Source organism: Phocoena sinus, chromosome X, assembly GCF_008692025.1.
Source record: "Phocoena sinus isolate mPhoSin1 chromosome X, mPhoSin1.pri, whole genome shotgun sequence".
Classification (NCBI taxonomy): Eukaryota; Metazoa; Chordata; class Mammalia; order Artiodactyla; family Phocoenidae; genus Phocoena; species Phocoena sinus.
This window is the reverse complement of record NC_045784.1, coordinates 121,044,738-121,059,154: the sequence shown is the minus strand read 5'-3', so window position 1 is coordinate 121,059,154 and position 14,417 is coordinate 121,044,738.

Here is a 14,417-nt window from a genome sequence, read left to right as displayed (position 1 = left end):
ACAAGCCCTTTTTAAACCCTTATATTCTGGTTTTTGAGCTCTTAATTTTGTTTCACATTTAGGTCAGGTATAGCACATCTTTGAGTTTTTGTTTTTCATTTTCTCCAGTGTGTACATGAGGAGCATGATTTCTGAGCACTTATATATCTGAATACTATATTCTTTTCCCCTCAGTCATGGAGCACAACCTAATTGTGTATTTAATTCTTGGATCATAAAGTTTTATCTTCAAACTGTTTAGAAATATCCCTAGCTTGTTGAGGTGGAGCGTGTGTACTTTATGTCCAATTGTGGGCAACCTATATTTTTCCACAAACATTTCAATTTCAAGTTCATGTCAAGACCTGTTTATGTGTAGAACTTTTATAATGATTTTGCCAAAAACATGATTAAACATTTCAATCTCTGTATTATGCTTTTATTGTTTTTGTTACTTATTTTTGTGACTTCTGAAAGTGTTCTACTTGGATTGTGTTTATTTTATTTATTGTTTGTTAATTCTTTCCCATTTTACCTGGTACATGGGGTTTTTTTTGTTTGTTAGTAAAAAAGAGTATCTGTATAATGTATGTCTGTCCTCTACTTCCCATATCTATTATCTTCTCTATAATATTTGTCTCTGTCCTTTTCTTCTGCATTCAGACTTGAGTACCTCAATCCTGTGTTTTACATGGCTGCTAGGTTTATGTGATTGATTCATTATATTCTTTATTGCCTCAAAAAATTTAATCTGTGTAATGAAGTGATTGTGGCTTAAGGTACTGGTTGTACAGACCCCATGATTCTGAATAAGGTTCAGTCATTAATGGAGGGAAGAAGCGCTTTCTATCTTAAGCACATTAAGCAGGCTCTATTTTATGAGGTAAAACTTGGTTAGGTTTTATTGTTTTTGTTATGAGTCCATCTGCCTTATAGTTGGTGAAAATTCCTCTGTTATCATTATTTGCCCATTAATCTTATGTTTTAGTGTTGTTTTGAGTTTTTATGAATTTTTAGAGCCTTTTCATATGCATTTGAGTATGGAGATTTGAGAGGCTGCCTCAAATCTGCTAGGCAGGTACCATTTTAAGCCAGAAGTTCCTCAGCTATCTTTGAACCTTGCCTGTCCCATCTAATTCCACTTTCGGTTCTTTTCTTTTAACCTCATCTTTCATTTACATGTTTTACTGAAATGTCAATTTATCAAATGGATGCCCTCTAAAGTCTTCTCCTCGATAAATCTGCACTCTGAAATTTAAACACAAAGTTTCCATCCTTTTTGCTTCAGAATTTTCACAGGCCCATGCAATGATTGTTCATTTTCTCTCTTCCCATACTTTAAGTTCCATGAGGATAAGGATTGTGTTTTTCCACTGTTGTATCCCCATCACGCAGCACCATTCCTGGCACATAGTAACTGTTGAATAAGTATTTGTTGAATGAGTGAATGTGAGATTTAGCAGCGTCCATGGTTTCGATGGTAGTACGGGCCATACTTTAGGTTGTGTATGCACTAAATGTTGAAGACATTCCTTTGACCTTGTAATACGTCAAAGGTATTATAGACATCACAGAGATAAATAGATAGACATCACAGAGATAAATAAATAGACATCACAGAGTTCACTAATGTCCAGCTCTTATTTCCTTTGTGACATATACAATACTAAACTTTTCAACATCCAACATACTTTTCAACATTCAACAATTTAGGCAGGGTCGTACAGCAAGTTCTGGGCTATTGGCTGTAAGAACTGCTCTGCCTTGCTTCTGGTATAATGCATAGAAGAGCAGGTGTAAAATTTTCAGCGCTACCTTTCCCTGCTGCAATGGCCAGTGACAGTACAGGTCATGGAGTCCCCATCTCCCTGGATCTCCAATTATGTCCAACATATGTTGGATATACAACAATAGTGAGGAATAACACACTGGTATATCAAGCTAGTGAATATATTTATAAAAGAGAAGTAATTATAATAGCCACCCAGATAAGTAGTTAATCCCATTATGCCTAGTTCTGCAGCATGCTATTCGAAATAATAGATTTTTGTAAATGTATTTTGTAAAGTAAACTAGAACTCACTTTATGAATAACAGTGGTGTTGGTGTCTGAAAAAATTTCTTTACCCAACATTCTTACATGTTACTTGTAATACCACCAGTAAAAAGAGAAAAAACTAAATTAAGTAAAGAACAGCAGAAACTAACACAACGTTGTAAAGCAACTATACTCCAATAAGTTTTTTAATCTATGCAGAAATATAATGAAAAATGGAGATGTGATCTTAGAAATACATTTGTGTGTCTAAGAAAGTTTTGTAGTTATTGGTCGTGGGGATGTCTACAACAGAGCTCCCCAATAGAAATATATGAGTCAGAAATGTAATTGTCAAATTTCTAGTACCCACATTTAAAGAAATATTTAATGCAAATATCCCAATATTATCATTTAAGCATTAATATAAATTATTGAGATACTTTACATTTTTATGCTAAATTTCTGAAATCCAGTGTGTGTTTTATACTTTCAATACATCTCAATTTGGACTAGTCATATTTCCAGTGCTACACACATGTGCCTAGTGAGCAACATATAGGACAGCACAAGTCACAGGTATGATCATAAGGGAGAGTATTGTGGTAGGTTTTTAATACTATTGGAGAAAAAGAGGTTAAAGCTAAAGGTCTGGAAGAATTCTCTACGTGCATTTTTAACTTGCTCTGATTAAAGCAGGAGTAGTGCTAGAGAGAATGTCAGGGAATCACAATCTAAAATGAGTAGGAGAGTAGATGACAGCAACAAGAAGAGGTTGTAGGCAATGTAATAGGATAACATCAAAATCAAAGTTGGGTTATTTGAGCTAGACAGACGGAGAATGATCTATTGGGAACCAGAAATGTGGAACATGGAGGACATCTACTGCACTTCCAGCCCCAGTAGTAGGATAGGTGTGGAAGAGGAAACAGCCATCACCTGAAAAGACTGCAGCAGTTTCCTTGGAGGATGGAAAAAGTCAAAGAGACTGAGTGTGTCAGACATTTTGGGCCTGATGGACCATGTGTTGCAGAAGGCACAGTGGATGTATTTCAGAAGTAAAGGAGGAGTTAACAAAGATAAAACAAGAGATATGCAAAGACTTAGTAGAGATTAGAGTGTGGAAGATTAGGGGTGATATGAGCCTAGGGTTCTTACAAGGGTAAGGGACTCAATGAGATTGGGTAGATTCAAGGCAGGTGAGAGTGTGGGTTCCAAAGTACAGGGAGGCAGGGGTATTTGGGTCTATCTCTGGATCCGTGCAGGTGATGGTGAAAAAGTTATCTTGTGCAAGGCTTATAATGTATCCCTATCAGAGGAAAAGCAGATTTATCCTAAGGGTGTGTGACTCTCTCCTTGACACCTGTTGATGGAATTAAGGTTATCTAGGCAGGTCAAATGTTATTCTGGTTGTGTGAGATCCAACTTGACCTTGACTTGTGGTAATGAAGGGATAGAAGACCTAGGATACTAGGATAACATGATTTTATTCCCAGTATGTGTGTGTGTGTATTTCATATATATATATATATATATATATATATATATATATATATATATATATATGAATTTAATGAGATAAATGTGAACATTTATAAATAAATATTGGAGTGCCCATAGATTATTGGGTAGATACATAGATAAAGAATTGAATTAAATAAGGATCCCAATACTAAGGAATAGCAACAAGGAAATTTAAATTTGTTCTTGAGTTTAATTTTATGCTGGCAGCAGACTTCCAGATTTTAAAAGGAGATATTGGCCTTCTTCATTTTACTTTATATATATTTACTATATATATATATTTACTTTTAATATGTGTTAATTAAAACAACAGCTTACCCAGGAATTCTAGTAGTCATTATTTAGTGAAAGCCGCTGCTGCTTCTTCCTAAACATATTTTTCAGTTGGTCACATCTCCCAAGGATTCATTCTAGGTTTTATTCATATCTAGCCTTAATCCATAGCACTATTCTAACTTCTGAAGGGATACAAAACATCATCATTTCTTCTAGTGTTCTCTGCTTTGAACAGATTACTGTTTGGCTATATGCACAATGCTTGAACTCTACATGGAGTACAATGATATGAGAATGTCCTGAGGACAAAAATAATGATAATCATGGACATCATCCTGATTTTCTGACCTCTTAATTATCTGTTTGTTGGACGGTGGAGCCCATGTCAACTAAGAATGTAATATCAGAGTAAAGAAATTTCCTTTAAGTTTCCTTTCTTAAGGAAATTTCCTTTCTTAAGTTTCCTTTCTTAGGAACTGAGAAAATATTTGAAGAGATTATAGTTGAAAACTTGCCTAATATGGGAAAGGATATAGTTAATCAAGTCCAGGAAGCACAGAGAGTCCCATACAGGATAAATCCAAGAAGAAACACGCCAAGACACATATTAATCAAACTGGCAAAAATTAAATACAAAGAAAACATATTAAAAGCAGCAAGGGAAAAACAACAAATAACACACAAGGGAATCACCATAAGGTTAACAGCTGATCATTCAGCAGAAACTCTGCAAGCCAGAAGGGAGTGGCAGGACATATCGAAAGTGATGAAGGAGAAAAACCTGCAACCAAATCACTCTACCCAGCAAGGATCACATTCAGATTTGATGGAGAAATTAAAACTTTACAGACAAGCAAAAGCTGAGAGTTCAGCACCACCAAACCAGCTTTACAACAAATGCTAAAGGAACTTTTCTAGGCAAGAAACACAAGAGAAGGAAAAGACCTACAATAACAAACCCAAAACAATTAAGAAAATGGGAATAGGAATATACATATCGATAATTACCTTAAATGTAAATGGATTAAATGATCCCACCAAAAGACACAGACTAGCTGAATGGATACAAAAACAAGAGCCATATATATGCTGTCTACAAGAGACCCACTTCAGACCTAGGGACACATCCAGACTGAAAGTGAGGGGATGGAAAAAGATATTCCATGCAAATGGAAACCAAAAGAAAGCTGGAGTACCAATTCTCATATCAGAAAGAATAGACTTTAAAATAAAGACTATTAGAAGAGACAACGAAGGACACTACATAATGATCAAGGGGTCGATCCAAGAAGAAGATATAAAAATTGTAAATATTTATGCACCCATCATAGGAGGACCTCAATACATAAGGTAAATGCTCACAGCCATAAAAAGGGAAATCGACAGTAACACATTCATAGAAGGGGACTTTAACACCCCACTTTCACCCATGGACAGATCATCCAAAATGAAAATAAATAAGGAAACACAAGCTTTAAATGATACATTAAACAAGATGGACTTAATTGATATTTATAGGACATTCCATCCAAAAACAACAGAATACACATTTTTCTCAAGTGCTCATGGAACATTCTCCAGGATAGATCATATCTTAGGTCACAAATCAAGACTTGGTAAATTTAAGAAAATTGAAATTTTATCAAGTATCTTTTCTGACGACACTATGAGACTAGATATCAATTACAGGAAAAGATCTGTAAAAAATACAAACACATGGAGGCTAAACAATACACTACTTAATAACGAAGTAATCACTGAAGAAATCAAAGAGGAAGTAAAAAAATACTGAGAAACAAATGACAATGGAGACACGACGACCCAAAACCTATGGGATGCTGCAAAAGCAGTTGTAAGAGGGAAGTTTATAACAATACAATCTTACCTTAAGAAACAGGAAACATCTCGGATTAACAACCTAACCTTGCACCTAAAGCAATTAGAGAAAGAAAAACAAAAAAACCCCAAAGTTAGCAGAAGGAAAGAAATCATAAAGATCAGATCAGAAATGAATGAAAAAGAAATGAAGGAAACGATAGCAAAGATCAATAAAACTAAAAGGTGGTTCTTTGAGAAGATAAACAAACTTGATAAATGATTAGCCAGACTCATCAAGAAAAAAAGGGAGAAGACTCACATCAATAGAATTAGAAATGAAAAAGGAGAAGTAACAACTGACACTGCAGAAATACAAAAGATCATGAGAGATTACTACAAGCAACTCTATGCCAATCAAATGGGCAACATGGAAGAAATGGACAAGTTCTTAGAAAGGCACAACCTGCCAAGACTGAACCAGGAAGAAATCGAAAATATGAACAGACCAATCACAAGCACTGAAATTGAGACTGTGATTAAAAATCTTCCAACAAACAAAAGCCCAGGACCAGATGGCTTCACAGGCGAATTCTATCAAATATTTAGAGAAGAGCTAACACCTATCCTTCTCAAATTCTTCCAAAATATAGCAGAGTGAGGAACACTCCCAAACTCATTCTACGAGGCCACCATTACCCGGATACCAAAACCAGACAAAGATGTCACAAAGAAAGAAAACTACAGGCCAATATCACTGATGAAGATAGATGCAAAAATCCTCAATAAAATACTAGCAAACAGAATCCAACAGCACATGAAAAGGATCATACACCATGATCAAGTGGGGTTTATTCCAGGAATGCAGGGATTCTTCAATATATGCAAATCAATCAACGTGATACACCACATTAACAAATTGAAAGAGAAAAATCGTATGCTCACCTCAATAGATGCAGAGAAAGCTTTCAAAAAAATTCAACACCCGTTTATGATAAAAACCCTGTAGAAAGTAGGCATAGAGGGAACTTTCTTCAACATAATAAAGGCCATATATGACAAACCCACAGCCAACATCGTCCTCAATGGTGAAAAACTGAAAGCATTTCCACTAAGATCAGGAACAAGACAAGGTTGCCCACTCTCACCACTCATGTTCAACATACTTTTGGAAGTTCTAGCTACAGCAATCAGAGAAGAAAAGGAAATAAAAGGAATCCAAATTGGAAAAGAAGACGTAAAGCTGTCACTGCTTGCAGATGACATGATACTATACATAGAGAATCCTAAAGATGCTACCAGAAAACTACTAGAGCTAATCAATGAATTTGGTAAAGTAGCAGGATACAAAATTAATGCACAGAAATCTCTGGCATTCCTATACACTAATGACGAAAAATCTGAAGGTGAAATCAAGAAAAACTCCCATTTACCACTGCAACAAAAAGAATAAAATATCTAGGAATAAACCTACCTAAGGATACGAAAGACCTGTATGCAGAAAATTATAAGACACTGATGAAAGAAATTAAAGATGATACAAGTAGACGGAGAGATATACCATGTTCTTGGATTGGAAGAATCAACATTGTGAAAATGACTCTAGTACCCAAAGCAATCTACAGATTCAATGCAATCCCTTTCAAACTACCACTGGCATTTTTCACAGAAATAGAACAAAAAATTTCACAATTTGTACGGAAACACAAAAGACCCCGAATAGCCAAAGCATTCTTGAGAACGAAAAACAGAGCTGGAGGAATCAGGATCCCTGACTTCAGACTATACTACAAAGCTACAGTAATCAAGACAGTATGGTACTGGCACAAAAACAGAAATATAGATCAATGGAACAGGATAGAAAGCCCAGAGATAAACCCATGCACATATGGTCACCTTATCTTTGATAAAGGAGGCAGGAATGTACAGTGGAGAAAGGACAGCCTCTTCAATAAGTGGTGCTGGGAAAGCTGGACAGGTACATGTAAAAGTATGAGATTAGATCACTCCCTAACACCATACACTAAAATAAACTCAAAATGGATTAAAGACCTAAATGTAAGGCCAGACACTATCAAACTCTTAGAGGAAAACATAGGCAGAATACTCTATGACATAAATCACAGCAAGATCCTTTCTGACCCACCTCCCAGAGAAATGGAAATAGAAACAAAAATAAACAAATGGGACCTAATGAAACTTCAAAGCTTTTGCACAGCAAAGGAAACCATAAACAAGACCAAAAGACAACCCTCAGAATGGGAGAAAATATTTGCAAATGAAGCAACTGACAAAGGATTAATCTCCAAAATTTTCAAGCAGCTCATGCAGCTCAATAACAAAAAAGCAAACAACCCCATCCAAAAATGGGCAGAAGACCTAAATAGACATTTCTCCAAAGAAGATATACAGACTGCCAACAAACTCATGAAAGAATGCTCAACATCATTAATCATTAGAGAAATGCAAATCAAAACTACAATGAGATATCATCTCACACCAGTCAGAATGGCCATCATCAAAAAATCTAGAAACAGGGCTTCCCTGGTGGCGCAGTGGTTGGGAGTCCGCCTGCCGATGCAGGGGACACGGGTTCGTGCCCCGGTCCGGGAGGATCCCACATGCCGCGGAGCGGCTGGGCCCGTGGGCCATGGCCGCTGAGCCTGCGTGTCCAGAGCCTGTGCTCCGCAACGGGAGAGGCCACAACAGTGAGAGGCCCGTGTACCAAAAAAAAAAAAAAAAAAAAAAAAATCTAGAAACAATAAATGCTGGAGAGAGTGTGGAGAAAAGGGAACACTCCTGCACTGCTGGTGGGAATGTGAATTGGTACAGCCACTATGGAGAACAGTATGGAGGTTCCTTAGAAAACTACAAGTAGAACTACCATATGACCCAGCAATCCCACTGCTGGGCATATACCCTGAGAAAATCAAAATTCAAAAAGAGTCATGTACCAAAATGTTCATTGCAGCTCTATTTACAATAGCCAGGGGATGGAAACAACCTAAGTGTCCATCATCGGATGAATGGATAAAGAATATGTGGCACATATATTCAATGGAATATTACCCAGTCATAAAAAGAAACGAAATTCAGCTATTTTTAATGAGGTGGATGGACCTAGAGTCTGTCATACAGAGTGAAGTAAGTCAGAAAGAGAAAGACAAATACCATATGCTAACACATATATATGGAATTTAAGAAAAAAAATGTCATGAAGAACCTCTGGATAAGATGAGAATAAAGACAAAGACCTACTAGAGAATGGAGTTGAGGATATGGAGAGGGGGAAGGGTAAGCTGTGACAAAGCAAGAGAGTGGCATGGACATATATACACTACCAAACGTAAAATAGATAGCTAGTGGGAAGCAGCCGTATAGCACAGGGAAATCAGCTCGGTGCTTTGTGACCACCTAGAGAGATGGGATAGGGAGGGTGGGAAGGAGGGAGACATAAGAGGGAAGAGATATGGGAACATATGTATATGTATAACTGATTCACTTTGTTATAAAGCCGAAACTAGCACACCATTGTAAAGCAATTATACTCCAATAAAGATGTCAAAATAAATAAATTAATAAATAAAGTAAAGCATGGACATTATTTAGTACTTATCAATAAAAAAAAAGTTTCCTTTCTTAGTTTCTCACCAAATTTGGAATATAGATTATTCTGTGGTAGAAGAGTTTGAAATTGATTAATAGTCAGTCCCTAAATATATACAGAAAAATATATTTATAAATGTGGTTACACAAAATTTAGACATTTCTGAATTTTAAAGCTCCCAAGAACAAACTCAGAAGACCAAAATCAACCTAGGGGCCAATATTTGGAACTCATATGACAGAGTACATTTTTGAAGATCAGGTATCTTTTCCCTGTTTCTTTATCCTAAAATATGTTCTCCAAATTTCTGTGTTTATTTTGCCTTCCTGTTAACATCACTATTATGATTAATGTTTTATTATTCATTCAAGAGCTAATTATTAAACATCTGCTCTATATCAACTATTGTGCTTTGCTAACTGCTTAAGGAAGAATCCAACATTAAGCAATTACAATTGTAATATTTACTGAGTAAGTATTTATTGACCATTACTTCTGGGCCAGATAACTAGGCTAAAAACCAGAGCACATAATGATGAGGCCAGACACATTCCTTGAGCTCATAAGGCTTAGAGATAAGTGGATAAGACAAACATTGAGTATGTCACCAGTACTTAGTTACTTCCAACTGTGTAATAAGTCCTCATAAAGAGCGATAGGAGAGCATATAACTAAGGAAACCAAATTAAGTCTGTGAAGTGAGGAAATGTTTCCCAGAGGATATAATGGTGAAATCGAGATACAAGAGATGAATAGGCATTAGGTGAAAAGTGGAGGATTTATATTCTATTTCTATTCCAAACAGACAGAACAGCATGTTCAAGGACCTTAAGAGGAGATAGAAAAATGGGTACAGTCAAGCAGCTGAAAGAGTTTAATTTGCCTGGCCTGTAGAAAGGGAATGAAGTGGTGAGAAATGAAACTGAAGGGGTTTGCAAGAGCTAGATCATCGTGGCAGGGGGGGGCAGGGGGACTTTATAAGCCACGTTAAGGAGTTGGAATTGCATTGTAAAGGCAATGAGAAGACGTTTTATGGCTTTAAGCAGGGGAGAGATATGGTCAAAATTATGTTTTGGAAAAATCACTCTAGATGCCCCATGGAGAATTGATTTTAGGAGGGACAGGGCAGTGTGGATCAAAGATCAGTTAGGAGGGTATGTCAATGGTGCAGGTGAGAGACTGACGGTAGCTTGGATCTGAATGGTGGCAAAGGAGTAAAAAAAGTAATTTAGCTCCTAAGATAATTTAAAATATATATAGGGCCTTCTTTCTCATCTTTCTGGCTGCTGGAGATTGAATCTGTTTAAATGAAAATGGAAATAATCCAGTTGGGAAAGAATAGTTAAAAATACAGGAAAGAGAGGACATGATAAATGGAGGAGCCTACTAAAAAGGCAGGATAGCCTGTGTCAAGAACATCATAAAATTATCACTCTTAGTTAGCAAGAAGGATATGTACTTTATTATAACAAAAGAAAGGGAAAAATTGATGGGTACTCTTATGGTTGAATTGTGTGTCCCCCACAAATTCATAGTTGTGGTCTTAACACCCAGTAGCTCAGAGTGTGACCCTATTTGGAGATAGGGTCTTTACAGAGGTAATCAAGTTAAACTGAGGTTATTAGGGTGGATCCTAAACCAATACAATTGGTGTCCTTATGAAAACGGGACATTTGGACACAGTGCTACACAAAGAGAAAAGGGCATGTGAAGAGACATAGGGAGAAGACAGACCAAAGAAGTAGGAGGCAACTGTGACTTCCCCTGGGAACACAGACACCAGCGGCACCCATTATTATAAGCTCGGTCTACCATAAGGACACTGGTGCTGGCAATTTTAGAATCTATAAATAACATTTAGAATCTATAAATAACAAGTGTTGGCAAGGATGTGAAGAAAAGGGGACCCTTATACACTGTTGGAGGGAATGCATATTGGTGTAGTCACTATGGAAAACAGTATGGAGGGTCCTCAAAAAATTAAAAATAGAACTACCGTATGATCCAGAAATTCCACTCCTGGGTATATATCCAATGAAAATGAAAACACTATTCAAAAAGATATATGCACCCCTACATTCATGGCAGCATTATTTACGATAGCCAAGAAATAGAAGCAACATAAGTGCTCATCAATAGATGAATGGATAAGGAAAACATGGTACCTATATTCAGTGAAATATAAATTAGCTATAAAAAAGAATGAAATCTTACCATTTGCAACAACATGGATGGACCTAGAGGGTCTTATGCTAAATGAAATGTCAGACAGAAAAAGACAAATACTGTATGATTTCACTTATGTGGAATCTAAAAATCAAAGCAAATAAACAAACATAACCAAAGAGAAATAGACTCATAGGTACAGAAAACACACTGGTGATTGCCAGAGGGAAAATGCGTAGGAAAGGTGGGTGAAATAGGTGAAGGGGATTAAGAGGCACAAATTTCCAGTTATAAAATAAATAATCACTGGAATGTAATATACAGAAAAGAGTATATAGTCAATAATACTGTGATAACTTTAAATGGTGACAGATGGTAACTATATTTATTGTGTTGATCAGATAAATTTAAAATCACTATATTGTACACCTAAAACTAATATAATATTGCATGTCAATTATACTTCAAATTTAAAATGAATGAATAAATAAATAAAGAAGGGAAAGGGAAAAAGGAGAGGAAGAGCAAGAGCACATGTTTACTTTGTAATATAATTTTAAGTTTTTAAAAAAACATAATTGTGTCTAACAATTATGGTAGTTAAGTCACAATAATTAATATATTTTTGTTATTTTTCTCCTTTTTACTTTTGGAAAATTATATCAGGTGAGCTCTATAATTATTTAAAATTAACACTGAATAAGGAGCAATCTGGTATGTTCTCAAAATGGTATTTTGCTTTTTAAAATTAAGCATTGAGAAACACCCCAATAGAAGAAAGCTGTATTAGGCCTCCCATACATGGGTTCTACTTTTCTCGGCAGTAATTTTTTCTGTGAACAGAATAAGCCTCGTCTAATATTTGAGAATATACAGTATGTTTCAAATACTTTCACCTACCTTGTGATTTATAATTTAGCTTTACTTATAGCATCTTTTACCCAACAGAAGTTTTAAATTTGCATACAGTCCAATCCCTTAAAGCTTTTGGATGTCGCATCCTGCTTAGGAACATCATCTTCAATTAGTTAACTCCCAAACATACTGTATTTTAAACAGTATTATGAAAATATACTATCTTTTCTTCTAGTAGTTATGATTTTTCTTTTAGACATTTGTGTTATTTAATCCACTTGGAATTATTTTTTCTGCATGATGTGACATAAGAGTTTCTTTTCCTTTTCACTAAATTGGTGATTCTCAGCTGGGGCAGATCTTGCCCACGAGGGACATGTGGCAGTGTCTAAAGACATTTTTGGTTGTGACAACTGGAAGGGGGCATGATAATGGCTTCTAGTGGGTGGGGGCCAAGAATGTTGCTAGACATCCTAAAATGCACAGGACAGCCTCACACAACAAATAATTATGCAACTTGAAATGTCAACAGTGATGAGACTGAGAAACCCTGTCCTAAACGGATGCCATTGGAGAAAAAGGACTAGAGTTTGGACAAATCAACTCAATCCCTTGCTGAAGTGGCTGACAGATTTCCAGCTACATTAATTGGCTAAAACCAGGATTCAGCACTTTGACTTTTGATCCTTTATGATCTACTATGAATAGCTCATATTTGTATATTTTGGGAAATATGTATTTTTCTATGAAAAGTTGAAAAATGCATACATGCAAACACACATACACATGGAATCGTGGGGCTATGTAGGATGCCAGCTTTCTGCCAGAGTTCAAATACATCCCTCTGAAACCATACCATAAGTCTCCTTTATCACATCACTGCTGCTGGGTCTATACTATCTTCCCGTATCTGCATGGATGATGAGAATTTGAACAATACGTTTTCAAGTAATTTTTGCTTGCTTGCTTTTTTTTTCTTGTTATTCTAACTAACTGGCTTTCCAATTTCATATTTTATGTCCAAAAATAAATACAGTGGAAATAATTTAGATTCCAAAACCAAGATAAAATAAAAACAGTGTTCCAGAGTAAGTCTTTCCTTACCTTTATTGGTCAAACAAAGGAGATACAATAGACTCTAAAACATTTATCTTATTCTGAGGTGATCCTGTCTTTAATTTTGGTCCTGGATCAATGTTGTTTCCTGTTGTTATTGACCTTTCTTAAGTACACATTCTAGTAAAATCAGAAAACTTAGCAGGAATCTGCTGTTAATATCATATCATTCCCATGGCTATGACCCATAAGATGTTTTAGTTTTTAACAGAGGAAAAACATAAGATTAAAAATGAAGTATAAATTTGGGGCTTTTAATTTATTCTACAAAAACCCCACAATGCTTTAAAAACTCTTTTAAAACTGTTGGCTGTTAGCCATATACCAGGAGTGACCTTAAAATATTATGTAAACTATGGCTGGGAAAAATACATTGTAGCCATTGTTTTTCAATATCAAACTTGAGTACTCCTGAATCTGGCTATCTGTTTTAAATGATAGAAACAGAATTTGTTAGGAGGACTGGTGAAGACATATGGCCCTTGATACCTATATTGGGGCAAATTTGGAGAAGCTATGCATTTCTGGGTAGTACTACTAATACTGCTATGTTGTTATGCCAGGAGCCTGGTGTACCTGTGGACTTTGCCATTACCTTTGTCAAACTGGAATTGGCAGTGGGGGCTTGCATGTAGTATTCTTTGGCTTTAGGAAGATGGAGAGGGTACATCTGAGACTCTCTAGGCTACCTAAGAGCCATTCTGATTGATAGATATCCCACATATAGGTAATAGCTATTCTCTGGATATAAACTTGGCTTTGCAATATATCCAATACAGTGGTATGCTGGTAAATGTTGAATAATGCTCTCTTAAAAAAGCAAAACGAAGCAAAACCCCCCGATCCATAGCATTTGCTTATTTCCACGGTGTAAATACTACAAATATGGCTGATGTCAAATTACCAACTTGGCTTAACACAGTTGGAAAGAGATGTGCACAGTCAGTTCTCATGAGCTAGTATACATGCTTATTCCAGCATGTTCTCTTTGTCTTCAGTCAGAACATCTACAATAGTTAGCTACTCACACATAGTATAGAGATC